A 27,706-nucleotide genomic window follows, 5' to 3' on the forward strand; every position below is an offset into this window, starting at 1 on the left:
CGTGTAATAATCGGAACCTAAATTTATCGGAAGTCATCGGTATTGTTTTTTTTACTGAACTGAGGCAGCGATATAATTACATATCAGTCATGGGGACGTGGAGCTGGGTTCTTTTTTTTTTCATTTTCTGTTGTAACTCGTTCAATTTCATTCTTGACCAATTCGTGTTATTCCGCGACAAGCCGAATAGCGACTCGTGCCCCTCTCATGGCCATTCTTGCCACCAGGTTCCGCCTTAGCGCAAACGGGCATACCTAAAACAATTGTCAACTCGTTAGTAATGCTTCACATATGTTTCCCCATATATTATATATATTTCAGATGCAATTTAAAGCACATCGGGACATACGGAATTATACACTCAGTATGATTGAACACATTTAACTGTATCTTGGGTATATTTTTAGATGCAAGATATATGTAAAATCAAAAATTATTTCTGATGGATTCTTTGACGAAGAACGTGAAGTCATACGCGCATTCTGATTGGTTTGTCGTATTTTCGCACCTAACATTCATCGATAGGGGGACGAGTCTTCTTGCAGGTTACGGAAAGGGGCGAGTGGTGACGAATGGTTCAATTTAACTCTAAGATCATTTCGCTAAAGTTTTTAAGAATGTTTTTCAGCGGGGATTCGTACAAAAGACTGTGTAATCAAGTAACCCAGCAGTCGGTTCGACTCGAACGTATGTTGCTCTTCTCGGTCAGTACTGAGAGGACTCCATATTGGATATAGTTCTACACACGTGACTGTCATGTGACGCCATACAACATCAGGCTGGATCCGGTGTAAATGTTGAAAGTGGTTCTGTTTTTTTTCTTCTGCAAATGAGTTGCATTTAATAGCCTCTTTCGAAGTTAATCCTCACTTTGCAGGAACTTAATGCGGCGCTATATTGCAGTACACGGGCTACAAGTGTAACCATGTATCACTACGCCTGTGCTGCCTGTGGTATAAATGTAGAAAGTGTATTAAGCCAATAGCAGACTCACTGGCGAAGCTAGCTCTAGACAAAGCGGATATACAGCCTAGTCCGTGGCAGATGGCTATACAAAATTCAACCCAAGGTCCAACAAAAGCCAAACTCATACTCAAATGAAAGGAAAATTGAAATTGCTATCTCACGCCTCAGACTTGGTCACAAAAAGCACTATGACAAGGTTTGTTCATCTTGCAATCAGGCTGAAACCATTGACCACGTGTTACTAGAATGTCAAGACCATGCCCCAGCCCGGGCTAGGTTAAAACAAGAATTGCAGTTAGATCCGCTATCTGTCATAGATCTCCTAAAGCCAAGAGATGCAATAGCGAAGGCCAAACTAACTCTATTTCTGAGAGATGGACAGCTACTCGAACGTATATAAACAGAGCAGCCAAGGATAAAAATGAAATCATATCAATATAAGAAAATAGAAATCATATCAATGCAAAAACAGAAATTATGTGAACACCGAACTCACAATAGATATGTGTACCCTTCTCACACACAGGAGTCCCAAAGAGGGACAGGTCAGCCGAAATTGCCCAGGCAGAGGGCGACCTTTTAAACACTTAATGCAACAACAACAAGCCAATAGGATCCGAGTGACAAGCGACTGTAACCGTTGGATGAACGCTCACTTTAATACATGTGGGATGGAGTGAGGCAGAGTTATTCCGCTTTTCCGAGACATAATTCACAGGTGTGGAATCTAAATTAAAAAGCGTCCGCCAGAAGCGAAATGTCCCATACGCATACCTACTGAGCTGGGACTGCTGTTTAGTGATCAGGTTGTTTGTTGTTTGTTGTTTAACGCCGCACTCAGCAATATTCCAGCTATATGACGGCGGTCTGTAAATAATCGAGTCTGGACCAGACAACCCAGTGATTAATATCATGAGCATCGATCCACACAATTGGCATCGATGACATGCATCAACCAAGTCAGCCAGCCTGACCACCCGATCCCGTTAGTCGCCTTTTACAACAAGCATAGTCGCCTTTTACGGCAAACATGGGTTGCTGAAGACCTATTCTACCCCGGAATCTTCACGGGTCTAGTGATGAGGTGTGTCCGACGGTAATAACATGTCTAGTGCTTTGAACATACATCTTTTGTTTGGAATGAATGTTGATGGTGCTGACACTAATTCATCCCATGATAAGTCTGTGAAGGGGAGTTTTTTTTATAGGAGTTGTAATTTTTTGGCAACAAAGCCCCAAAAACGTTTCATCCTGATTGTTATAACACTGACAATCATGATTATGTTAACATGACAGGTCTCGAATTGATGTTTTCTGAAAATAGCCCGTGACATTGTCAGGTGTGAAATGGTGCTACTTCGACATTTCCCAGGACCAAGATGTCTCCAATGTGCAGTAAACCACTGTGTCGAACTCGGATGTGTCGAATTAGCGGTTGTGTTGAAATGATTGTTGAAGCGATTTTATTCAATAATTATAATCTTCATTTGGGTTCTTACAAGTTGAATCGGATGTGTCGAACTTGCGTTTGTGTCGAAGTTAGTATAAAACTGACGGGCATTCACATTGAATGTATTACAAGAACAGCTCCATACTGCCGTCTACTGTAGATCACGTACGCCATGTCCTGTTGGTGTTTTGAATATCGTTGAGAACAATCGGATAAGTTGAACATGTTCTCAGGTCTCTACGAATTTGACACAATGGTTCAACTTCCACTAGCGTAGACCAGATGTTCACAATGGCCGGAGAGTATAAATAGTTACTGGCTTGGCGATCAGGATAGACGTCACCGTTTTGCGTGTCTGGTTGCGTTAGTGTGTGGTCCTACCCCGATGCTGTGGACGAGTTCTGCCACCCATGGATGTCCTTGTTTCACACACACACTTACTCGCTCATTAATGCGGCATTAACTCTCACTCAGTCACAACCGAACCAACCAAGAAAACATACATGTAGGTATCAAGCTTAAGCCTACAAGAAACCACGTTTGTTAAACATAAAAGAGTGAGGGAGTGAGTCAGGTTTTACGCCGCTTTTAGCAATATTCCAGCAATATCACAGCGGGGGACACCAGAAATGGGCTTTACACATTGTCCCCATGTCGGGAATCGAACCCGGGTCTTCGGCGTGACGAGCGAACGCTTTAACCACTGGGCTACCCGACCGCCCCTTACAAAAACAAGAACTTTGCATAATTTGATAAAATGACTGCCTGAAATTTGAGTTTTGATCATTGAAAATATTGGTAGAGCTCTTCATAATATACACGTCACAATATCCCAATCTGGTTAATCTTTTTTTGTGCCGCAAAATGGTCATCATAAATAATTTCTACACGATGCTATATCTACATGGTAAAGGAAATGAGAGTGAGTTTTGTTTTATGCCACTTAATATTTCTTCAATCACGGCGGAGGACACCTTAAATAGGCATCACACACTGTACCAATGTTTGGATCGAACCCGGACCTTCGATGTTGCGAGCGAAAGCTTTAACCGCTAGGCTACCCCACGAACATTGTTGTCATGCCGAGACGGGAGACACACATGCAGCTATATGAGGTTCAGTATCGGGTGTAAATCTCTCTTATATCTGGACCGCTTCCGTGGTCCAGTGGTAGAGCGTCCGCCCGGAGAGGGGAAGGTCCGGGATACAAAAAGACGTTAAAAGATGGTACTTGTTGTTACCCTGCCTGGCGCTGTGTCTGAGGGGGGTATTCATGTTAAACTGCGGAGTCACTTTACTGTGTCTGAGTGGGGTATTCATGTTAAACTGCGGCATGGTATCTCATTGAGCTAGCACTATAAATCGGCATCAGTCCGGACTAGTACAAGCAGCCACACAAACACACACACGTACATGCACGTCGCTATATAAGTGCAATAATCTTGGACGCGACGTAAAACCCAATTTAACCTCACCTCTTATATCTTGGAAATAATACAAATTATCTTCTCCGTATCAATGTTTTATGGATTATGGTTAAAAATTAAACAGATCAAAGTTTATCCTGCAACCTGAAAATATAGAAAACTGCCAATAACAATTTGTTCGAAAAATATATCATCTCCACACGCAGAGGCCATAAGGGGGATACATTCATTAATCTGAGACGAACTTGACATTTAACCGACTATTTGTATTCTCATTACTTTAATTAGGTTTTTTTCAATATTAACATTACATATTTTTTCACTAACTTACGGTTGCAATCATGATTACTTGCTGTGCGATATAGCACCCTTTAGACGGATGTTCTATTATGAAATCGCAACGGGGACAGAACTCGCCAAGGAATGGAAATGTTCTAGATGTTTCTGTTAAAACCCATTAAAACCATATCGACCATAACTCGAAATAGCTCACGAAATATGCCACTTGTTCATAGAATTTGTTTATAACATTGAAATACGCGTGAGCCCCGTTCACAAGGCAACAACACTTCTACGGCTTACGTTACTCCCACAGCTTAACATGAGTGAGTGAGTGAGTATGGTTTTACGCCGCTTTTAGCAATATTCCAGCAATATCACGGCGGGGGACACCAGAAATGGGCTTCACACATTGTACCCATGTCGGGAATCGAACCCGGGTCTTCGGCGTGACGAGCGAACGCTTTAACCACTGGGCTACCCGACCGCCCCCTTAACATGAACTGACCACCAAAAGGAAGAACACCACGACTTTGAGAAACGATTGAAGCAAAGAGAAAGTATATCGGAAGTTAAAACATATATTTAATTAGAGTGGCGTTTCGGCATCACGTGAAATTCCACTCCATAACAACAGAAACTTTACACAAAGTAACATGACACAACAATACATGGGGTCAAAATGAGATCACGCATACTGTCATTGTCAAATAAATGTGAAACAGACTTATAAGTCACTGCAAAGTCATAAATAAATGGTTTGATATAGAGAATGTCCACCTCGTACGGCAATGCAGGCTACAAAACGTCGCAGCGTCGATGACGTCAAACGCCTGATGACGTTAGCGGGAATCCGTTGTCATGGCACGATGAGACACACTCTCCTACCCAGAGTTCCATGCGGCCGGCAGCCAGCCAGTATAGTACCTCTGCCACAGGCCAGCGCCATGTGACGATTCGTCACATCTTTCACAGTCCATTCAAGATATTGCATATGCTTTTCATCCGCTTCATGTTTGACAAGTCTACACATTTTCATAAACAAATGTCAAAGAATGGTTACGGTTTATTAAGAAAACATCCTAATACGTGAAAATCTACTTGTTTTTGCGTAGTTATCCTTTGTTTACATTGGTTGTACGGCTCCACGCGCTGTCATCGTAGTCCTATGGAGAATTAGTGATATGGTCATTTCGATGTAGAAATATTTTTTGTCATGCAACTCACTGTCACAGTTGTATTAGCATATCTATATAATTATGCAAACCAATATGTAAAGCGCCCCCAAATACTTGCATTAGTCCGTTTTATACGGATTTCTGAAAAAGCGCGTTTGTTTACAAACAAGAGAAAAGTCCGGTCACGTGATATGCAAATTAGGCTGTGGCAGTGGTGTTATGCTGAGTCACCAGTGCGCCGGAGTGTGGATGAGACATGCTCCAGATCTTGACGGTTGACGGACAGAAGTGGTCGTGCCCTGACTTGCCTGAAAAGATCATTTCACAAATTTTCGATAGGGTTCTTGGTCAGGAGAACATGCAGGCCATGGCAAAAGCATTGAGGTTCATGTTATTCAGGAACCCCCCTGTCATCCTTGTAGTTAGGGGCCAAGCGTTATCATGCTGGAGGACAATACCGCGTGGCTGTTGTTGGATAAATGGCAGAAGAACGGGTAGAGAAACTTGAAAAGAATACACCTGTGCAGTAATGTTGCCTTGAATGATAACCAGCGTGGTAGAGTGTCCGCCCGGAGAGCGAAAGATCGCGTCATACAAAAAGACGTTAAAAGATGGTACTTGTTGTTACCCTGTCTGGCGCTCGGCATTGAGAGGCTAAAACAAGGACTGGTCGGCTCAGAGTCAGTATACTGTGTCTGAGTGGGGTATTCATGTTAAACTGCGGCATGGTATTTCAGTGAGCTAGCACTATAAATCGGCATCAGTCCGGACTAGTACAAGCAGCCAAACACACATACACATACTCGTGCATGTGTCGCTACATAAGTGCAATAATCTTGGACGCGACGCAACCCAATTTCACCTCGCCTCACCAGCCTCGTCTTCAAGTGTCTACAAGATCGTCTCCAAACGATGGCACAGCCGCCTTCAGTTGGAGGAATTTCCTGGACATCTTAACCCCTGCACACACTCTGCCGACTATTAGCTCGAAACAGGCAAAACCTGCTCCCATCAGAGGATAGGACTCGTCCCCAAAGTCCAACCTGCTGAAGTCGAACCTGCTAAAGTCGAACCTGCTAAAGTCGAACCCGCCTGGCCCATATCGACGTGGCGTCAGTTCCACTGTAGGGCCAACGTGCTCGGATACCATGTTCCCTCAATCGCCATGACACTTTCTATCGATTGACATGATGTCCGAGTGCCGTCGATGCCGTTGCTAACGCGAGGATGAAGTGGTTTCTGAGAAGTAACGGATATGACTTTTTTCAAAGGGCGTGGTGACGCGGGGTCTCCCATTCCTAGGCCCGTCTGTTGTCAGACATGTCTGCCGTAAACGTCGCATCAACCTCATTATGCAAACACGTGGAACCTAAATACATGTTCTTGCAACGTTGGCATATGACTCTCTCATAGCTAGGTCATACCAACGGCTTTACAAACGTGCACGTTTTACGCGAGGGCAAACTCACCTTTGCAAATTGCACATTTTCATCATTGTTTTCACTTCCTCACGCTATATTTCATCGAATAGATTTGATAATATTTGTGCGATACATTTCACAACATTTTCATTTCTATGTTAAAGTAATTAGACAAAACATCTTTTTGGTATACTTTCTTTTGGAAGTGAGGTTAGATCTCGATTGGACGTGACACTTTGATAGCATCATGAATCAAGACCTTGTGATCATTGGCGCCTTTACTAAAGGTTTGCAAGCAGCCTCTGAAGAGCCTACATGAAAGTCCGGGTTCGAATCCAAACATGGTTTCTTATATTTGAAGGTTGAAAATATGTATTGTCCGCTTGGTTGCTAAACTGATGTAAATAAATCATTTGTTTCCAAAGTTCTTTCTGCGCTGTAATGGCCTTTGGTCTGATCAAATATTCTGTTACCACGATCGCTTTGCCAACCTTAATCATTTGCCTACTTTCGCCGCGCTGTATGTCACGTCACGTTCTCCATGAGCAACAACAGCATATACATGCGGAAGCATGCTTGTATAATGCAATGGCTCTGTTTAGTATAGAGCGGTCGATAGGGAGGACAGACGCAGTAGTGCAACGTAATTGTCCAAAATACGTCCACGCTGTCTGTATCTTGACTTTGCTCTCAATTACCAGTTCTCATAAGATAGAATAACAAATGGGAGCCACTCTGTTCGTGGTGACGGGTTCATGGCGTATTATGAAATGTGAAATATTGTTTACCAAGCCCTTGACGCAGATTCCAGTTTGTACGATAGTTCAGTTGGAACAGAACGGAAGTTCATAAATAATATGAGATGTTTCATAAAAGTACTTTGAATGTCAGTTATATGCATGTGTGTCTATATCTATGATGTAATAATGTGTCTACCCTTATCACTTGGATGGTGGGGTATCCTAGTGGTTAAAGTATTCGCTCGTCACGGCGAAGACCATGGGTACAATTTGTGAAGCCCATTTCTTGTGTCCACCCGCCGTGATATTGCCGGAATATTCTGTCTGTCTACCTGTCTGCCTACCCACCTGTCTGTCTACCTACCTGTCGGTCTAACCACATCACTGTCTGTCAACATGCCTTTCTAATGACCTGTTTGTCTACCTGTCTGCCTAATTACCTGTCTGTCTACCGACCTGTGCTAAAAGCGGCGTAAAACCATACTCACTCAGTCACCTATATGACGTCATGTCGCGCGTTCTTCCTACGCTGACACGCTGTGACGTCACTGACACAGTGTTCGAAGCGCTGATAAACATACATCACTTACCAGTACCATCAAACGTGTTCTCCTCACTATGAAACAACGCCCATGACGCGTAATTAAAGAGAAACTCTTACTCTTCTTATCTATGTTCCCCGTGAAGACTCCGGGGTAGAACAGGTCTTCAGCATCCCACGCTTTCCGCAAAAGGTGTCGTAAAAAGCGACAAACGGGATCGGGTGGTCAGGCTCGCTGACTTGGTTGATGCATGTCATCATATCCCAATTACGTAGATCGATGCTCATGATGTAAATCACTGGATTGTCTGGCCCAGACTCGATTATTTGACAGACCGCCGTCATATAGCTGGAATATTGCTGAGTGCGGCGTTGAACAAAAAACAAACAAACAAACAAACTTATCAATGTGTGTACCTTTATATTCGTAAAGCAATACACAATATATCAACTTACCAATCAGTGTAACTGACTCTCAGTCTACCCACCTGTCTGTCTACCTACCGTTCTGTCTACCCAACTGTCTGTCTACCTACCTGTCTGTCTACCCACCTGTCTGTCTACCCAGCGGTCTGTCTACCCACCTGTCTGTCTACCTACATGTCTGTCTACCCATCTGTCTGTGTACCTACATGTCTGTGTACCTACATGTCTGTCTACCCACCTGTCTGTGTACCCACCTGTCTGTCTACCCACCTGTCTGTCTACCCATCTGTCTGTGTACCTACATGTCTGTGTACCTACATGTCTGTCTACCCACCTGTCTGTCTACCCATCTGTCTGTCTACCTACATGTCTGTCTACCCACCTGTCTGTCTATCCACCTGTCTGTCTACCTACATGTCTGTGTACCCACCTGTCTGTCTACCCACCTGTCTGTCTATCCACCTGTCTGTCTACCTACATATCTGTCTACCCACATGTCTGTCTACCCACTTGTCTGTGTACCCACCTGTCTGTCTACCTACATGTCTGTCTACCTACCTATCTGTTAATAGAACTATCAATCCGTCTATCTATCTGTCAATCTACCTATCTATCCGTTTATCTATGTGTCAGTATACCTAGCTATATATTTCCACCAATCTGCCACTCGATCTATCTGTCAGTATACCTATTTGCCCTTCTACCTACCTGCCCGTCTACCTATCGGTCAGTCTACCTATGTATCCGTCTACCTATCTGTCAGTCTACATATCTATCCGTCTATCTATATATCAGTCTTCCTAACTGTCAGTCTATCTATCTGTCAGTATGCCTATCTATCCGTCTACCTATCTGCCAGTCTACCTATTTATCCGTCTACCTATCTGCATGTCTACCTACCTTTCTGTCGTCGTATATGTCAGTCTATCGTTGTCTCAGTCTACCTATCTATCCGTCTACCTATCTGTCATTCTACCTATCTATCCGTCTACCTATCTATCCGTCAACCTATCTGTGAGTCTACCGATTGATCCGTCTACCTATCTGCATGTCTACCTACCTTTCTGTCGTCGTATATGTCAGTCTATCGTTGTCTCAGTCTACCTATCTATCCGTCTACCTATCTGTCAGTCTACCTATCTATCCGTTTACCTATCTGTCAGTCTACCTACCTTTCGTTCTACGTATATGTCTGTCTATCGTTGTCTCAGTCTACCTATCTACCCGTCTATCTATCTGTCCGCCTACCTATCTGTCAGTCTACCTATATATCCGTCTACCTTTCTATCCGTCTACCATATTTCTGTCTACCTATCTTTCTGTCTACGTATATGTCAGTCTATCTATCTTTCTGTCTACGTATGTGTCAGTCTATCTTCGTCTTAGTCTACCTATCTTTCTGTCTACCTATCTGTCAGTCAACCTACCTTTCTGTCTACCTATCTGTCAGTCTACCTATCTTGCCGGTCATCCAATTCGTCGTCCCACCTGTCTACCTATCAACCATTCTGTCTAGCCTAGAGCTACAACCCTAGGGGTCCATACTGTAGGATTAACTTCACATTATATTCAGTTAAAATGAGAGGATCAATATTCATCACTACATCATCATCTGATCATAACAGTAAAACTACAGGGTAAAATCATCCTCCACAGCATACCATAGCCCCGGGAGCCCGCCGTGAACTTATCATCTTAGACATTTCTTTAAAAATTCTATAAACAAAGTCTGTGTAGACTTTGAAATGCTACGAGGTCAAATAATTAACTATTGATATTACTGTCCACAGTGATATAGACGGGTTAGACTTTGATGCTTGATATCAGTAGATTAGTCTCTGTGTCTGGAATATCAGGAACCACAGAGACGGGATTTATAATTAATCACAACACTGTCTAAATCTAGCGCCGTATCACATTGTTTATTGTGAGCTTTGCTATGTTCTCAGACCTGCATCACTTCGGGCGTTCCTCCCACATTAAGCTGATTCGCCGTGATATAACTGGAATACTGTTAAAGGCGGCGTTAAACCCGACTCACTCACTCATTTTACTATGTATGTCATTGTTTCCCACCATTTAAAGTGAACCTGAAATGACAGCATACAGGAAAACACCGTTGTGTCGAACTTTGATGTGTCGAACATACAGCTGTCTCTATGTAAAAGCATGGTCTCTGTGTATTCCTTCTTTATTCATCATTTCTGTTGTGTCGAAGATCGGATAACTCGAAGTTTTTACCGTTTTTGCGTCCCTTTATTGATGTGAACAAGGGTTTGCTATCGGTAATTTCATGATTTACAGTACCTGTAAGCCGAGGTTGGGTCCGTGTATTAACTTCGAGATAAATAAAAGTCCGATATAATGTGAGTTTCGACATGACAGGATTTAAACGAACATGTACTTCGAGGTTCCGTCAGTGAATCAAGTTTCACAAATACATACAACTTCGAAACAACAATAACTTGACAATAATTAACATATACGTCGAATTTAGCACAGTGATTCCACTTTCGGATATGCAAAACTTTGACAGTGCAAGATAGATTCGGTTTGGAAAGTGGATCTCTACATTTACTAAAACCGATTCGACATAACAGGATTAGATTTAACATATGCGTGCTTTGTTGAACGGAGACTGTATCTCTAAATTTTACAAAACTTCCCAAAACAGGTTCGAAATAACCGGTCCTGGAGATTGCTTTGGCTAAATGGTTTAACTTTAAGAGAAACAAATACTCGCGATAATGGAATGTATTGCGGAATCCCGTTATCACAACAGTAAAAGGTCCACCCGATATAAGAAACACTACAGCCAATGAAATTTAGGTGAAATGTCATTTTAACGTAATCGTCAGTACCTATTTCTGTGTCACAAAACACTTTGACACTGAAAAACATGAGTGAGTGAGTGAGTGAGTTGGATTTAACGCCGCTTTTAACAGTATTACAGTTATATCACGGCCTGTCAGCTTAATTTGGGAGGAAAGCCCGAAGTGATGCAGGTCTTAGACGTTTACCACTTTGGTGAAACCCACGAGCACGGGTATGGTGCTGACAAACCTACAAACATAATCGGGGCGAACCATAGGTTTCTGGCGTGCCCATGGGACGCAACTCTGCACAGCGAATCGCAGCGCCTTAGACGACTGGGCCCCCCGTGCCCCCCGTGCCCCCCGAAAAACATGAAGTAGACGTAATGCTTGTGTGTTCGGCAACAAGCCGACCGCCATTTCAACGTTTTGTAAATGATCGCCCAGAACACACACTGCTGTTCCACACGAAAAATTGAACCGTTTTATTTACTCGCCAGTCAATATCAATCGATATTGGCTGTAAAAAATATACTTGTGTTTAAATTAACTGATTAAATATAGTTTGTAGTTCATGAACTATAAAATGGTTCTCTTATAAATCCGTTATCACGATGACACATTATCATTCAGTTTCATACATACACAATTAATATTCTTACAATTTCTCAGAGTGATTTTCTACACATAAATGTATGTCAAGGGAGGTGGGGTAGCCGAGTAGTTAAAGGTTTCGTTCGCCAAGCCGAAGCCCGGGTTCAATTCCTAAGATGGGTACAATGTGCGGAGCCCATTTCTGGTGTCCCCCGCCGTGATATGGCTGGAATATTGCTAAATGTGGCTTAGAACCTCACTCACTCACTCACTCACTCACTCACTCACTCACTCACTCACTCAGATAATTATCGTTCACATATACACAGTGTTTCACCAACCGGTTGCACATACAGAAAATTGTCCGACCCTGCCAACGACAGACTATATCGTTGTGTCTGGACCAGGTAAACCAGTGGTTGACAGCATGAGCAGCGATCTACTTTCGACCGATCACCACCTTTCCCGGTGTTTTAACGAGCCTACTTTTCTTAGGTTTGGAGATTTTGTTAGGTCGTTAACAAAGCGAAATGAGCCGCTGAATCAGAAATACCAGTTTGAATTGTTATGCCAGGTGAGCTAAGAACATCCAAGGGGCGTGTCTGCTCAAGGTTTTAGGAACCCGTGAAGATCCGGGTAAGAATAGGTCTGTAGCAAATATCATTGTATCCCAATTGCGTAGATCAATGCTCATGATGTCAATTACTGGAATGTCTGGTCCAGACAAATGTTTAAATAACAAACAAACAAACAAGGATTTACGAATTTTAATCAACAAACACTAATAAAATTAATACAGACACTAAAACCCCTTTAATCCAATAATCCAATAATAACGTTAATGGACTAAGTACCACTTCCACCCACATTGTGACATTAAGAAAAGGTTAAATATTCTCGTTATGAATTTTTCAATTCATTAAGGGAAATGCCGAGGCGAAATTTTTACGTGGTAAATAACCCTGAAGATCATTACAATTTTTTCAACCTTAAATGCCATCACTCCACAATTAATGTCTTTGTTATGTGGTGGGTTGGGGGTCAAGTTATGGTTTATTTATTGCGTTGCTATAATCTTTCAGGGCACATCGGTGGCCCAGCACTATAATACTGCTGTTCGTTGTACGGAGTTGCGTCCCCTACCATTAACATGATCCGCTGGCCGTGGGTTCGAATCTCTGATTAGTTCCGATTGGTATTCTTAGTTTGTCATTACCATGCATGGATTTTGTTCTCTCTCCTGGTGAACACCTGCTCGTGGCTTTCAGTAATATGGGGCACGTGTCAGACGTGAATTTGTCTGTACTTTCCTCCCACGTTCAACTGACATGATACAATACATCCGAACAATGTTAATAGAGGAGTATCATTTATTTAGCCCATGAAGTAGGTGAAAAAAATATCTTCTTTTTTAAGCCAATCGGATCGCTTGCTTTTTTTCAGTGCGGGTATGTAAAGGCCAAGGTCGTCAATGGCGGACGGGGCACGTAGAAGGGCTTATTGAGACGAATAAATGTACGTAAACTCATTATACCATCAAGTTTATATGTCGCGGAAAGAATGACGATGGAAGGCTGACAAGTGCTTGCCGTAAAAGGCGACTATGCTTGTCGTAAGAGGCGACTAACGGGGTCGGGTGGTCAGGCACGCTGACTTGGTTGATGCATGTCATCGTATCCCAATTGTGTGGATCATGATGTCAATCACTGGATTGTCTGGTCCAGACACGAATATTTACATACTGCCGTCATATAGCTGGAATATTGCTTAGTGCGGCGTTAACCAACACACAAACCAACAAACGATTCAACGTATTTTAGCGCGTGGTATGTGTGTACACGATCAAATAAAGAAAAAAATCAGTAAGTTAGCGGTACAATTTCTGAGCAGAGATTTTGGCTCGGAATCGAAAATCACGATAATTTGAGCTTCTGAAGACGCTGCCCCCAAAGTACGGCTTCAATTTTCTTCATCTATGTCTCATTGTGTATATAAATGTGTTGGCTTGAAATGAGTGTATAGTTTTTAGGGTTATTTGCAGTGGACATTGTTGAATTCATATTATATATTGTCACTGAATATCGTATCACCACTCTATTGTGTACTGCCATTGTAATTGCTGTGCAGTAATTTGTATTGATTTTTAAACCTTGAGAATTTTGTAATACATTTGCTGATTGTATACCACTTGTTGGTTGTTTGTTGGTTTCACACTAAGTTCTTTTTCAGTTTTCTGGGTTAATGTATTGTTTCAATTTTGGGAATCGACAACTGTTTTACACGACTGTCAGAAAATAACTCAAGCTATTTATAGGCGACATGCAACATTGATGAGTCAGCGCCTGACAACTGGTGGTTGACGGTATGAGCAACAATGCTATCACCATCTTAGTCAGCCCGAGGTTATCGAGGATGGACAAGGCTTCCACATTGGTGTGAATCCGGTGAATTCATAGCATTGTTAAAATGAACGCGAAGGGCTAATAATTTGCATCAACATCCATAACAGTTAACATAATATCACGTTCAAATTCGTTACAAACCAAATTATCTGAAGTTTTCCTAAGGGTAATACTCAGTTTGTGATGCTCCCAACAGACCTTTCCAAACATTCCATGTGTTTGAGTCAGCCATAGACGAATTCTGCGGTAAAGTTCCAAAAGTCTGAGGTAAAATTACCACCATTCTACGGTAAATTTACCAAATTTTCTTTTTGTAAAAACATAACCTTTTCCCCCTGAAAAAATAATACCAGGTCATTTATTTATTTCCAAATTTTAATCGCTCGCATATTAATCATTCCAGAGTTGGTTTAACATGTTAACTTTATGTAGTCATACCACAAGAACGTTTAAAAGTTAGATTGTTTTATTTAATTTTTCGTGTTATTGTGGGATTCATATTTTATATTTTTGAATCTGATATTAAATGTTTGAGCATCATTCGAGTGCCAAATCGATAGAAAAGTTTTAAAATGATAAAGATTCGTGTATTTATTGATTAAAAAAGACACATTCAGCGATTTATCTGCAATTGTGCGTTAAACATCACATTTTCTGCAAATCTTCCGCGATCGCGAAATCGCAAAATTCGTCTGGGATTGATGAGCAATATCTACCGTTCACACACAGCATTAGAGCCTAGCATCATCAATACACGTGATTACAACACTGCAGCACTTAATAGCAAAGTTTTGATGAAACAAATATTAAGTTGACATATAATACCGTTCTTTAATGTGACATTCAACTTCAGACGGACCCTGTCTATGGATTAAGCTTGCAATCATCTCCAAAGGCACAGCGTAAAACACACCTCCTTCACTCTGGCTATTCAATATGTTGCAGTGATGGCTGCACTCAAACCTGCATCGGTCCATGAACTCACCTCATCTCCATCTCGGCAGATAACTAACGAACATGTGGCCTCCATCAGAATCAATCTCTGACACGTACAAGTCTTTTCAAAGTTTGAACATGTATTAATTATCCATAGAGTTCATTTGTAGAAGAAATGAAGCGCGCTGATTTTGATTGTTATTTTGGAAGGTATACAAAAGAGGCGATAGGATAATAATCAAACTCCCACCGAGGGAAACCAAGCATTAAGGTCAGTGATTGGCGAACAAGGTGGGGTCTAAATTTAGCGCACAGATTCATCTTGTCAGTCGATGGCTTGTCAGATTATGAAATGTTGTTAAAATCTCATTTTGGTTGGTTGGGTGTGGCCTTTGAACTTTCCAAAAAAGTACTTACTTGAAACGCGGTGAGGTGTTAAAAAAACGATTTCGTGTTAAATTTCAAGCGTCTGAGCATATTTTGAACGAAATATTTGATTTGAGGATGGTTACACTCATACATTTAGAGTGAGTGAGTGAGTTGGGTTGAACCCCGCTTTTAACAGTATTCCAGTTATATCACGGGGTGTCAGCTTAATGTGGGAGGAAAGCCCGAAGTGATGCAGGTCTCAGACGTTTACCACTTCGGTGAACCCACGAGCACGGGTATGGTGCTGACAAACCTACAAACATAATCGGGGTGAACCTGTATTCGAACCCACAATCATAGGTTTCTGGCGTGCCCAAGGGACGCAACTCTGCACAGCGAATAGCGGCGCCTTAGACGACTGGGCCACCCGTGCCCCCTCATACATTTAGAAGCCGACCATTTGATATTCTTTTGAAACATAGTGCGACAATGTATTTTTGGTGGAAGACAATGTCTACAGCATATTAATAAGCATATTAATAAATTTTATTTATGGATTTTCTGGGACGTTTTTTTCCGATAAAATCATAGACAGCGTCCAGAATATCAAACGGCCTTTCATACTTGCTATGATTTTATATTACACTGATACAGCTGTAAATTCCTTTCTGTATATTCAGAGTAAGACATATTGTATCATGTCGATATCCAATTGACGTTCTTATAGCCATTAATGAGCGAGAAAAGTTTTACGATTAAATCGAAATTATTCCACCAAAATCAGGTTGGAGGGACAACCAGAATGAACTTTAAACTTGTGGGGAACCGATCCCGGATCTTTGTGTTGACAACTGAAGTGAAAGCTTTAACCGACAGTAATGTGGTCTATCAGACAATTGTGTTATCAATTCGCCAATGACATCAGTTTCAATATTGTTCTATGCGTCACCGTCTAACAACCACGATAATTATGACTTTATCAGTGATTCCAGGCAATCACAAAGTCTAAAGATAACAATGATTAATTCATAATTATAGTTGATTTGGACAATGACATGCAAACAAAATCGCTTCACTGGTTGACATCTTCAATACCTAGTGACACGATTTCAACACCATCAGCCGCATGGCAGTAGTCCCGGTGCATGTCATAACGACCGCGCAGTTAGTGAGTGAGTGAGTGAGTTGGGGTTGACGCCGCTTTTAACAGTATTCCAGTTTTATCACGGCTTAATGTCAGCTTAATGTGGGAGGAAAGCCCGAAGTGATGCAGATCTCTGACGTTTACCACTTCGGTGAAACCCACGCACGGGTATGGTGCTGACAAACCTACAAACATAATCGGGGCGAACCGGGATTCGAACCTTCAATCATAGGTTTCTGGCGTGCCCAAGGGACGCAACTCTGCACAGCGAATCGCGGCACCTGAGACGACTGGGCCACCCGTGCCCCCATCGCGCAGTTAGAGTATCTTGGAGTGTACTGTGGTAGTTTGGTGTAAATGAGTGTACGAGTTTGCTTTGTCGTATGAGGTAAACCGCGAGTGATATTAGGGAGGTATTAGACGTTTACCAGTCGGTGAAACCCACGAGCTCGAATCAGGAGCTCACAAGCCGAGAAACGAAATCAAGGCGAATCAGGACGAACCCATGATCATAGGTTCCTGGCTAGCCAAAGGGACGCAACTCTGCATGGACTTAGACTGGGTCAGCGGATCGTGGAACGGGTAAGGGACGCAACTCAGCGTATTGCTGCACCTCAGATCAGTGGGTCGCTCGTGAAAATGAGGATCAATTGACAATGGCTTCAGTGGATTGTGGGAGGTCATCGTCCCTCTAACACTCATGCTATCAACCTCTGGTTGACCTGGTCAAGACCCGATTATATATTGGATATGGCTTTAGTGGCATTGATCACAAGACATATTCTTAAGTTTAGAAAGGAAAACCTAGATTACTTAAACATGGCACGTCTGGACGAAGACAAGCGCGTCATTGATTTTATATGCAAATACTCTGCCGTTTGGAAGACGAGCGGGATTTCCAGAAAAGCTTTTCAACAAATTATGGTCCAGTTCCTCAAACATCTAAGTGCTTTGATCGCGATCTGTGTTGACAAACAGTGATCTCTCACGACCCTCAAACAAAGGTCACGTAGGCCTTAATTGAAACATGGGCCACTCTGTTGCGATCTGAGGCCATGTTGAAAGATTTTAGATTTATTAAACAACTTCCACACGGAAGGTCAGTTCTGTAGGTCGATATGTGGCTGAGAGACATGTGCCCTGAAAACAACCTGTTGATGTCAACGCATGTCATATCACATGCAGTGAACGTTTGTATCAGTTGCGCTCATGGTTAATTAGTCCGAATGGTTGTAATGGAAGACTTTCCTGTTTGGTCCTAAACGAGGCCGCTATAGGTGGCCGATATAACTGTCCGCAAGAGTGATCGCTTTGAGATAGTAACGTGGTGATGTCAACGCAGATCATATCAAATGCAATGAACGTTAATAACAGGTGCGCTCACTGTTAATTCGTCCGGATTGTTAAAGGATTTTAATGGAAGACTTTCCTGTTTATTCCATGCTAAGCCGCTATGGTTGGCCGATACAGCTGTGCAAGGTAGCGGTACTTCTGGAATAGCAACCTTTTGATGTCAAAGCAGGTCACATCCTATACAATATATGTTGTTACGGTGCTTCTCCCCATGAACTCGTCCGGATTTTAACGGAGCCTTTTCTTTCATGCTTAGACAAAGCCACCATAGCGGCTGATTGTTTACAAATGTTCTCTTTGTACCGACAGAAAGAGGTATCCGTAGTTTACAAGGCCTTCTATTACCTACACTATATATTCAGTTATCGTATAGTATTCTCATTATCTGATACCACAGGTAAGAACTCACCTGTCTGACGACCCGTGAAGATCCGGGGTAGAATAGGTCTTCAACAACCCATGCTTGCCCTAAAAGGCGACTATGCTTGTCGTAAGAGGCGACTAACGGGATCGGGTTGTCAGGCTCGCTGACTTGGTTGATACATGTCATCGTATCCCAATTGCGTGGATCGATGCTCATGATGTCAATGACTGGACTGTCTGGTCCAGGCTCGATTACGTACAGACCGCTGTCAAATAGCTGGAATACTGCAGAGTGCGGCGTTAAACAACAAACAAACGTCATTGAAAAGGTCAAGGTGACGGAAGATACAACGGTGTCGTTAAGAGCGACCACCGGGGACATCGACCTATCAACGGTGATAGTGTATGAATTTATGAATAAAGTAATGGAAATACCAAGTGTTGAAATTTGTATATATCTAAAAGGTTAGAAAAACATTTCCACAACGTGCATATCTGATCAAATGCCGAACTGCTGGGTCATCAGCATAACGTAATTTTTATAGGGGCGGTCGGGTAGTGGTTGAAGCGTTCGCTCGTCACGCCGAAGACCCGGGTTCGATATTAATCACTGGATTGTCTGGTCCAGACTCGATTATTTACAGACCGCCGTCATATAGCTGGAATATTGTGGAGTGCGGCGTTAAACAACAAACCAACTAATCATATTGTTTACATACTCTCTATACATTCCCAACATACCTATTGAACGAATGAACCTCGTTCTGCATTGCGATCGAAGCTTCAGGTATGTCGTTAGTCTATTTGTTCGAACTCTGACAGTACTTGCGCTGCGTTTGCTTTCTGAAAAGAGCGCTGTAATGCAGATAAAATGTGAGTGAGTATGGTTTCACGCCGCTTTAGCAATATTCACGGAGGGACACCAAATCTGGTCATTTACACAATGTACCCATGTTGGGAATAGAAACTGGGTCTTCGACGTGACGAGCGAACGCTTTAGCCACAAGGCTACCTCACCGCCTCGTATTGCAGAATAAGGTGAGGAACCTGCATGTGAAGACCTGTACATATAGCTACCGATATCTTGGAGGTTGATTGTAAAGCGATCTCTGGAAGTCTAGTTTCGATGTCCAACAGGAAAAGAATGAAGGAAACCCATTCGCGTTCTCCCCTGTCGTGATAATGGCAGGAATATGCGTCGTAAAACTATGTGAAATATTAGCGTGACCTTTTTATTGGTGTGGCCTTTACATTGGTTTACCTTCACATTGGTGTGGCCTTTACATTGGCGTGACCTTTACATTGGTTTGACATTCACATTGGTGTGACCTTCACATTGGTGTGGCCTATATATTGAAAGGCCCTATGTTATCACCATGTCTGCTATGACATTTCTGTTATGGCCCTCTGTGTACCTTCTATTGACCAATCAGATTCCATCTCTTATGTCACTTGCATTAGCTTCAAACAAAATGACTGCGCCCATTCAAGACGATCTGGACGATAATCAAGGTCTTTATTGTAATAAAACGGGTCTTACCCCACGAAATGCATCAAATCACGTGAGCACCTCGGTTAAAAGCATGAAATAATTTGCAAAATATTCGTCGAAGCCCAGTTAGCGGTACACATGCTTTGCAAATCCTGCAGTCGACCAAAATCTGCACGTTGAAATCCATGTTTTATACGAACCGGATGTCTAGTTAGTTACGCTATTTTGATTGGACTATGCATAGACTCGTTAGTCCAGCCAAAATGTAACTCCATAATTGCAGCCTTGTTCGGCAAGGGTGGAAATTGGACTTTTATAGTCAGTTAACTCTCTTGCCTCGGAAAGATGACGAATCAGGTGAGCTGCCCATTTGTATTTCGCTTTTATCTCTTCCGTGATCTCATATTTACTTCAGTTCAACCAACACACGATAACTTATTCCGAACACGAAAAGAATAATCTTGTATAAACCACGCGTGCAATTGTCTGACAAGCACTAAACAAATGTTTTGCAAACTTGTTCCACAATATTGTCATTTGGCATTTTCATGCCGTCAGAAACATGCACTATCTGAAATATTAATACACACAAAATTACAATCAATATACGGTATGCTTGGCAGGGCGTCTTCACTACCGGTGTCAGATCTAGACTTGCGTCGTCTCTTCTGCATCATGATTATTATAGAACAATGTCCTACATTACCTCAAACAATGTCAGTTTCGAAAGACTAATTTAAAAAAAATAATTCTACACTTTTTTCAAATGCTACAATTGGTTTTTAATGCATTTAGAACACAACAATGACAAGAAACAGATCTCGGATTTTAAAATTATTTTCAAATGTTTTGGACGCATAGACAGTTGCCAGTCAAGTTTCAGATGCTGCAGCTGATAACGTCAGATCCCTAGCAAACATTCAAGAATCCTCCGTTATCCAGTTTATTTTATCCATTATATTTGGATAAATATCCAATCCGCTACCATAGCAACAGGGGAGTAACGTAAGAGAGACGTAGGCCATAGACATAACCAACATGAAAAATACGAGCACGGTTGCGGTGCTAGAAAACAAACAACAATTTCATAACAGGGCGAAACTGGGTTCGAACTCACGATTATCGCATCCTGATACGGCCAAGGGACGCAATTCCCAACTGAAATATGTAAGATTCCGTGCCATTCCATTCAAAACACGTTACGTTTCTTCTGAGAGCTGGTATAGTTGTTGAGAATTTCTCTAACGTTATTGACACCTGAGTCTTATTGCTTGCAGGAAACTAGGTACCGTCGAAGACGGTCAAATGACACCCGATGGCTTGATGATTATGCCCACTTCGTGTTTCAGAAGCGAAAGTAATATAATCACACAGATAAAACTTTGGCAAGTGTTTAACAAATTAAGCGTTTTCAAAATACTGTTTTCAAACTGGAATTAAGTTCTTCTATTTTTTGTCGAACCAATGCATACTTAACAGAATAGCCTCTTAACACGTTTCAGACCGTCCGTTGTTTGAACTTTGAAATCTTAACGACCACGTTTTTGCTATTATTCCATTATTCGAGATGGTGATTACCATAATGACTGTTTCTGTAGTTCGAAGAAGAAAATATTTTCATCCAGGAACGAGATGTCCCCATGGTTATCGGTGATGTACGTTGGACTGAAGGTGTGTGTTTAGGAAAGTATCATCTGCAACGTAAATAGTTGGAATAGGAAGTCCATCACAGTGATTATCGCTAAGCTAAGAACGGAACAGGAACTGCCTCTTCGTCTGGGGAACACGAGCCACGGAGGAAAATGTCACCAAAATTACCTGTTACAAAACACGCATGCGCAGATAAGGGTCTTGGGGCTGAGAATAGCTTTGGCTGTGTTGTGTGATGGCCGTCGCAGGGTGGAGGCAAAGTGGAACATTGGTAAATGGCGTTGTTAGTTGCAGCTATGAACGAGGAGACTGGATGATTTCTTTTTGTTTGTTTGTTTGTTTGTTTGTTGTTTGGCGCCGCACTCAACCATATTTCAGCTATATGACGGCGGTCTGTAAATAATCGAGTCTGTACCAGACAATCCAGTGGTTGACATCATGAGCATCGATCTTCGTATTTGGGATACGATGATATGCATCAACCAAGTTAGCGAGCGTGACCAACCGATCCCGTTAGTCGCCTCTTACAAGCACAGTCGGCTGTTACGGCAAGCATGGGTTGCTGAAGACCAATTCTCCCCAGATCGTCACAGGTCTCATGAATAAGTGAGTGAGTTTTCTTTAACGCCGCTTTAAATAGCATCCACTTATATCATTGCGTGTCAGCTTAATGTAGGAGGGAAGTCCGAAGTAATGCAGGTCTTAGATGTTTTCAACTTTGGTGAAATCCACGAGCACGGGCATGGAGCTGATAAACCTAGAAACATAATATGGTTTTAAGCCGCTTTTATAAAAGCAATATTTCATCACTATCCTCGCCACGGACATTACAAATCAAACAGTTGTTGAAAAATCTAAACATGTTATTGTGTAATTACAGACAAAACAGGTCGTTATGGCTATGATATAACAGAGGTAAGCTATTCTAGCGAATTATGAGCTTCATACATTATAACCATGTGGGGAATCGAACTCAAGCATTCGACAAATGTCACGCAAGGAAACCTCACAGGTCATGAATACGTTTTAAAAAAAATATTATTATATTTTTTTGTATTTTGGGGGGCAACATATTAGTTGCTTATATTCTATGAATATTACCCATGGTTAAAAAAGGGATGATAGCCTTAGACAATGGCCTCAAACCAAATATCCTGCTTCAACTACTATATCTCTCTCTCACACACAACAAACTAGTCCATTTATTTCTTCGATTTTATTGGCATTTCAAAGAGGAAATATCAACACAGGACAATCAAGCGGAATGAAAAATAAGTTTGTATTCAAAATATTCCACACTCATCTCATGAACAACGAATCCACATGGTTGACTGACTAGCCAAGAATTCAAACCCTGTTAATTACACGTGTGCGACTCTGACAGTGTGATCTGGTACCAGACTCTGTGGACTAGCCATCCTAGATTATCCAATGTATTCTACCTGCATTCTAATCTAGTAAACACCCTGGATCTACTGGCCACCATACTTACGTTCCGGAAGTGACGTCACTTTTGGTTCAGGGTATTTAGCATTCAAGAATGGGGATACTCTGGAGGATGGGGACAAGCGTACCTGTTGCTGCAGCTGCGCGGACTATCAACTAACCAGGTACCGGACACCGCCAATGATTTGTAACAAACTGACATGAGCTAGTTCTTCTATGGCTACAACACGGTAGATGGCATTACGATAAACTAATTAAAAGCTCGTGCCCTTTTTCACTGAGAAACATCAAAACGGATTTGATAATTACACTGAAGACGACAGAATCCTGCCATTCACTAACTTATCACATTGTTTAGGACTTCTCAGATAGTGTTGACAATAAATACACTGAGTAACCGTCGAGCTTGTTCGGAATTTGATTGGCTAACAAATGTTTGCACCAGCTCGGCAAAAATAGGTAAACAAGAATAGTCTCCCTTTAACAGTTTCACTCTGGAACTTAAAAAGACAAATAACTGAACCTAAGTTACTCCAATGACTCAGATACAAACCTAAACTCAGAGTATCTAGGCTACGGGGTAAGTTTTATGAAGAGATGAAACCGTCACGTCAAAACAATCCAAACTTTGGTAAACGACAAACGCATAAGCTAGATTGTTTTTAACAATACCGAGTACAGTCTAGTATGTTACGACATCTTAAATTGTTGCCTTCTTAAAAACTCTTCTCAGGCGCCGTCATTAACTATTGGATCTGGGGCGGAGAGGATTGAGTCAGGATCACCGTAACACTACCGATTCAAGAGGAGGCTTATGCAATGTGTTGTCATTTATTTCATTACAATATGATTGATATGTGTGTATCTTCTGACGAACGACCTTGACATTTGTGTGTCAGAATAAATACTTCGCAGAAGAGCGGTGGGGTGGGCAAAAGTTGAAATATGATATCAATTTTGAATGAGGTTTATTTCTACTCTACATTTCCACGACACGTGTGCATTATCTTGCATATCTGTTCGTATACTTACGCATATTAGACAAGAATGTCTTAAAGTTTTAGTTCTTGTATCTCACGACTCGCCAGACTCTATTATATTTATACTTTTTATCACTTGTGATACGCCTTTGTGATTCAAGTTTCATTCCTTGTGCCAGATTCCGACCTTTTTCCACTAGCCATGTCACCGTGACCCCGAGCTGTCTGGCCATACTGCAGCCGCAGCTGTGTGGCCAAAACAGACTAGCTGAACATTACATTCCTGTATTTTGCGAACGAAAATGGGTATGGTGCCGAAAAGAAGTGCCGAAATAAGATGTGTCATTTTGGAATTCGAACCCGCGTGTATATAGGTTTCTGGCACGCCTAGGGGACCTATTTCTATACAGCGGATTGTTGCATTGGCGCATGTGAAGGACCCCTAGAAACTATTTCAGACAACAATAACAACCGAATGATTAGTTTGTTTTGTTGTTTAACGCCGCACTCAGCAATATTCTAGCTATATGATGGCGGTCTGTAAATAATCGAGTTTGGACCAGACAATCCAGTGATTGACATCATGAGCATCGATCCACGCAAATGGTATCGATGACATGCATCAAACCAAGTCAGCGAGCCTGACCACCCGATCCGTTAGTCGTCTCTTACCACAAGCATGGGTTGCTGAAGACCTAGTCTACCCAGAACTTCAACAACGGAATGATAACTGTCAGGATGTTCAGACCAATAATAAGTGGAAAATGTCATTTGAATATTCAATGTTACATAGAGAACTAATCCAACGAAAGTTAATTTGGAAAATGTTACACATAAATGTTGCAGACAGACGCTGATTAAAATAGAAATGGGACAATGTTTATCTTTGACTAAATCAACACCATCTGATCTATCCATCATGATTGCCACGTCTGGCAACTAAACACATCACAAAAACTTGGGGAAAAGTTGATGTGTCTGAATATCAAATGAAATGCTGCTTAGTCAAAAGTTGACGTTATTAATATAATACGAAATGTTTGATTGAACATCAATAGCTACTTGATCATCAATTCACTAAAAGCAAAGTCATATTCTTATCACCCTCAGACGCCATCACTGCATTGCTTTGATCTCCCAGAGTGAGTGAGTGAGTGAGTGAGTTGGGTTAACGCTGTTTTTGACAGTATTCCAGTTATATCAGGCGTGTCAGCTTAATGTGGGAGGAAAGCCCAAAGTGATGCAGGTCTCGGACGTTTACCACTTCGGTGAAACCCACGAGCAGGGGTATGGTGCTGACAAACCTAGAAACATAATCGGGGCGAACCGGGATTCGAACCCACAATCATAGGTTTCTGGCGTGCCCAAAGGATGCAACTCTGCACAGCGAATCGCAGCGCCTTAGACGACTGGGCCACCTGTGCCCCCTCTCCCAGATGACAGCATTGTTGTGTCTACGTTAAATACTTAGTACACAGTCCCAAGGTAACACTTGTAAAGACATATATATAATTACAAATTTTGTAATTATATTTATATGTCTTGACCAGTGTCACCTACAGACAGAGAAATGGTCAGTGATAGAACAAGACATTTTCATGGCTAATCTGGCATAATTGGTTTTAACAATAAAACATAAATCACAAATACACATATTATCACTTGGTAAATCTGCCCAACCCAAATTTCACATGTGGAGCAAGAATAATATATGAAGAGAACGGTAACACGTTTGTCAGCATAATTTAACAAAATATCTAACTCTTCAACTTGTCATGTATAAAAAAACACCACTTTTTCCAATCCTATATCGTCTTATTACACCCGACACAAATTTTAAGAGATCATTCTAAAAAGATGTTGAAAACTGAGAGACTTCATCAAAATGTCAGAACTTGGCTTTGTCCAATCCTTTTTTTCGTCCAAACAAAAAACTGAAAAGAGGGTTTATTTCTCCTAGCATTCAACTAACAAATTTTAATCCTGAGGTGTTTCAGTGTCTGCACTATACTGGGAATAAAACCTGAGACTATCTCTGTGTGAGTGGGCCGACCAACTCCAGGTCCATCCCCTAGTGCTCATTACAAGAACACAATTCAATCTCTGATGGAGACGCATAATACCTGCCAAGTCATAATTTCTCTACAAGTGTTTTTACACTGTGTCGAAAGAATTTTCCTGAATTTCCTTTTCAGCTCAATCCTAGAAAATTCATCAAGCAAACAAACATGTTTTTTCATTCCGCTGTTGGGGAAGGTGATATTTATCTCCACATCCATCCCACGGCAAAGACTAACCATCAAATAAAAAAAATATATTTTAGAAGATTGGGTTTTCCATGACATTTATCGGTTACACACAAAAACAGTAAAGTTTCAAATCTGGAATAAAACAGTTATATGTAACCTGTAATTTATCTGCAAAGCTTCCCAAATGGTGCACACCATCACCAGGGACGTACATAGAGGTTATTAGGGGAGTGTATTTGGGGCTGGCAAATATCCCTGGACTTTATCCTGCTAAGAAATCTACCCACTCACTGATAACACTCCAGCACTGAGGTGACATTTATTAGTGTATGAGAAAAGCTTGGGATCTTGGTGAAGTTAATATTACTCTCAATATAATATATTAGTCTGGCTGATGAAGATGATTAGAAACTTTGATGTCCCCCAGAATACATCCCCATGAGGGTGCAGTATTAAAGTTAAATTACCTGGTATTTCTCTACTATGTCTCTGAATGTTAAGCTATCCACCTCTATAACAAGTCTTCAATTCAATGCTGGAAAAATGAGCATTTCGAAGTTTATCTTGAGCTCTCATTTTAATGAGTGAGTGAGTGAGTGAGTATGGTTTTACGCCACATTTAGAAATATTCCAGCAATATCACGGCAGGGGACACCAGAAATGGGCTTCACACATTGTACCCGTGTCGGGAATCGAACCCGGGTCTTCGGCGTGGCGAGTGAACGCTTTAACCAATAGGCTACCCGACTGCCCCTCTCAGTTTAAAGAGGAAGAGATGTAACTTGCACCTTTGGTGAGACTCACTATTAAAGGACAAGAGATTTGAATTTTTGATAGACATGTATTAACAGGAGGCACAAAGTCATAATGATTCTGCCAAAATCACAATAGTATGCATCTTTGAATGTGTGCAGACACTCCCAAGATCCTAATAATGGTGAATCTTGGATTTGAACACCTTGCAGCTGATGCTGTCAACTGTAGTTACAACTGGGCCATCTGTGCCCCCAACAGTTAATGAGGCATGATGCACTACAGTTGACACTCAGTGTCTTGGTGTAGTGAGTGAGTGAGTGAGTGAGTGTGTGAGGTGGGTTTGACAGTATTCCAGTTATATCACGGTGTGTCAGCTAAATGAGGGAGGAAAGCCTGAAGTGATGTAGGTCTAAGACGTTTACCACTTAAGTGAAACCCACGAGCATGTGTATGGTGCTGACAAACCTACAAACATAATTGGGGTGAACCGGATTCACACCCACAATCCTAGTTTTCTGGAGTGAGTGAGTGAGTGAGTTGGGTTTAATGCCGTTTTAACAGTATTCCAGTTATATCACGGCGTGTCAGCTTAATGTGGGAGGAAAGCCCGAAGTGATGCAGGTCTCAGATGTTTACCACTTTGGTGAAACCCACGAGCACGGGTATGGTGCTGACAAACCTACGAACATAATCGGGGCAAACCGGGATTCGAACCCACAATCATAGGTTTC

This window comes from Haliotis cracherodii, unplaced genomic scaffold, assembly GCF_022045235.1.
Source record: "Haliotis cracherodii isolate W230 unplaced genomic scaffold, xgHalCrac1.p SCAF_7, whole genome shotgun sequence".
NCBI classification, from domain to species: Eukaryota; Metazoa; Mollusca; class Gastropoda; order Lepetellida; family Haliotidae; genus Haliotis; species Haliotis cracherodii.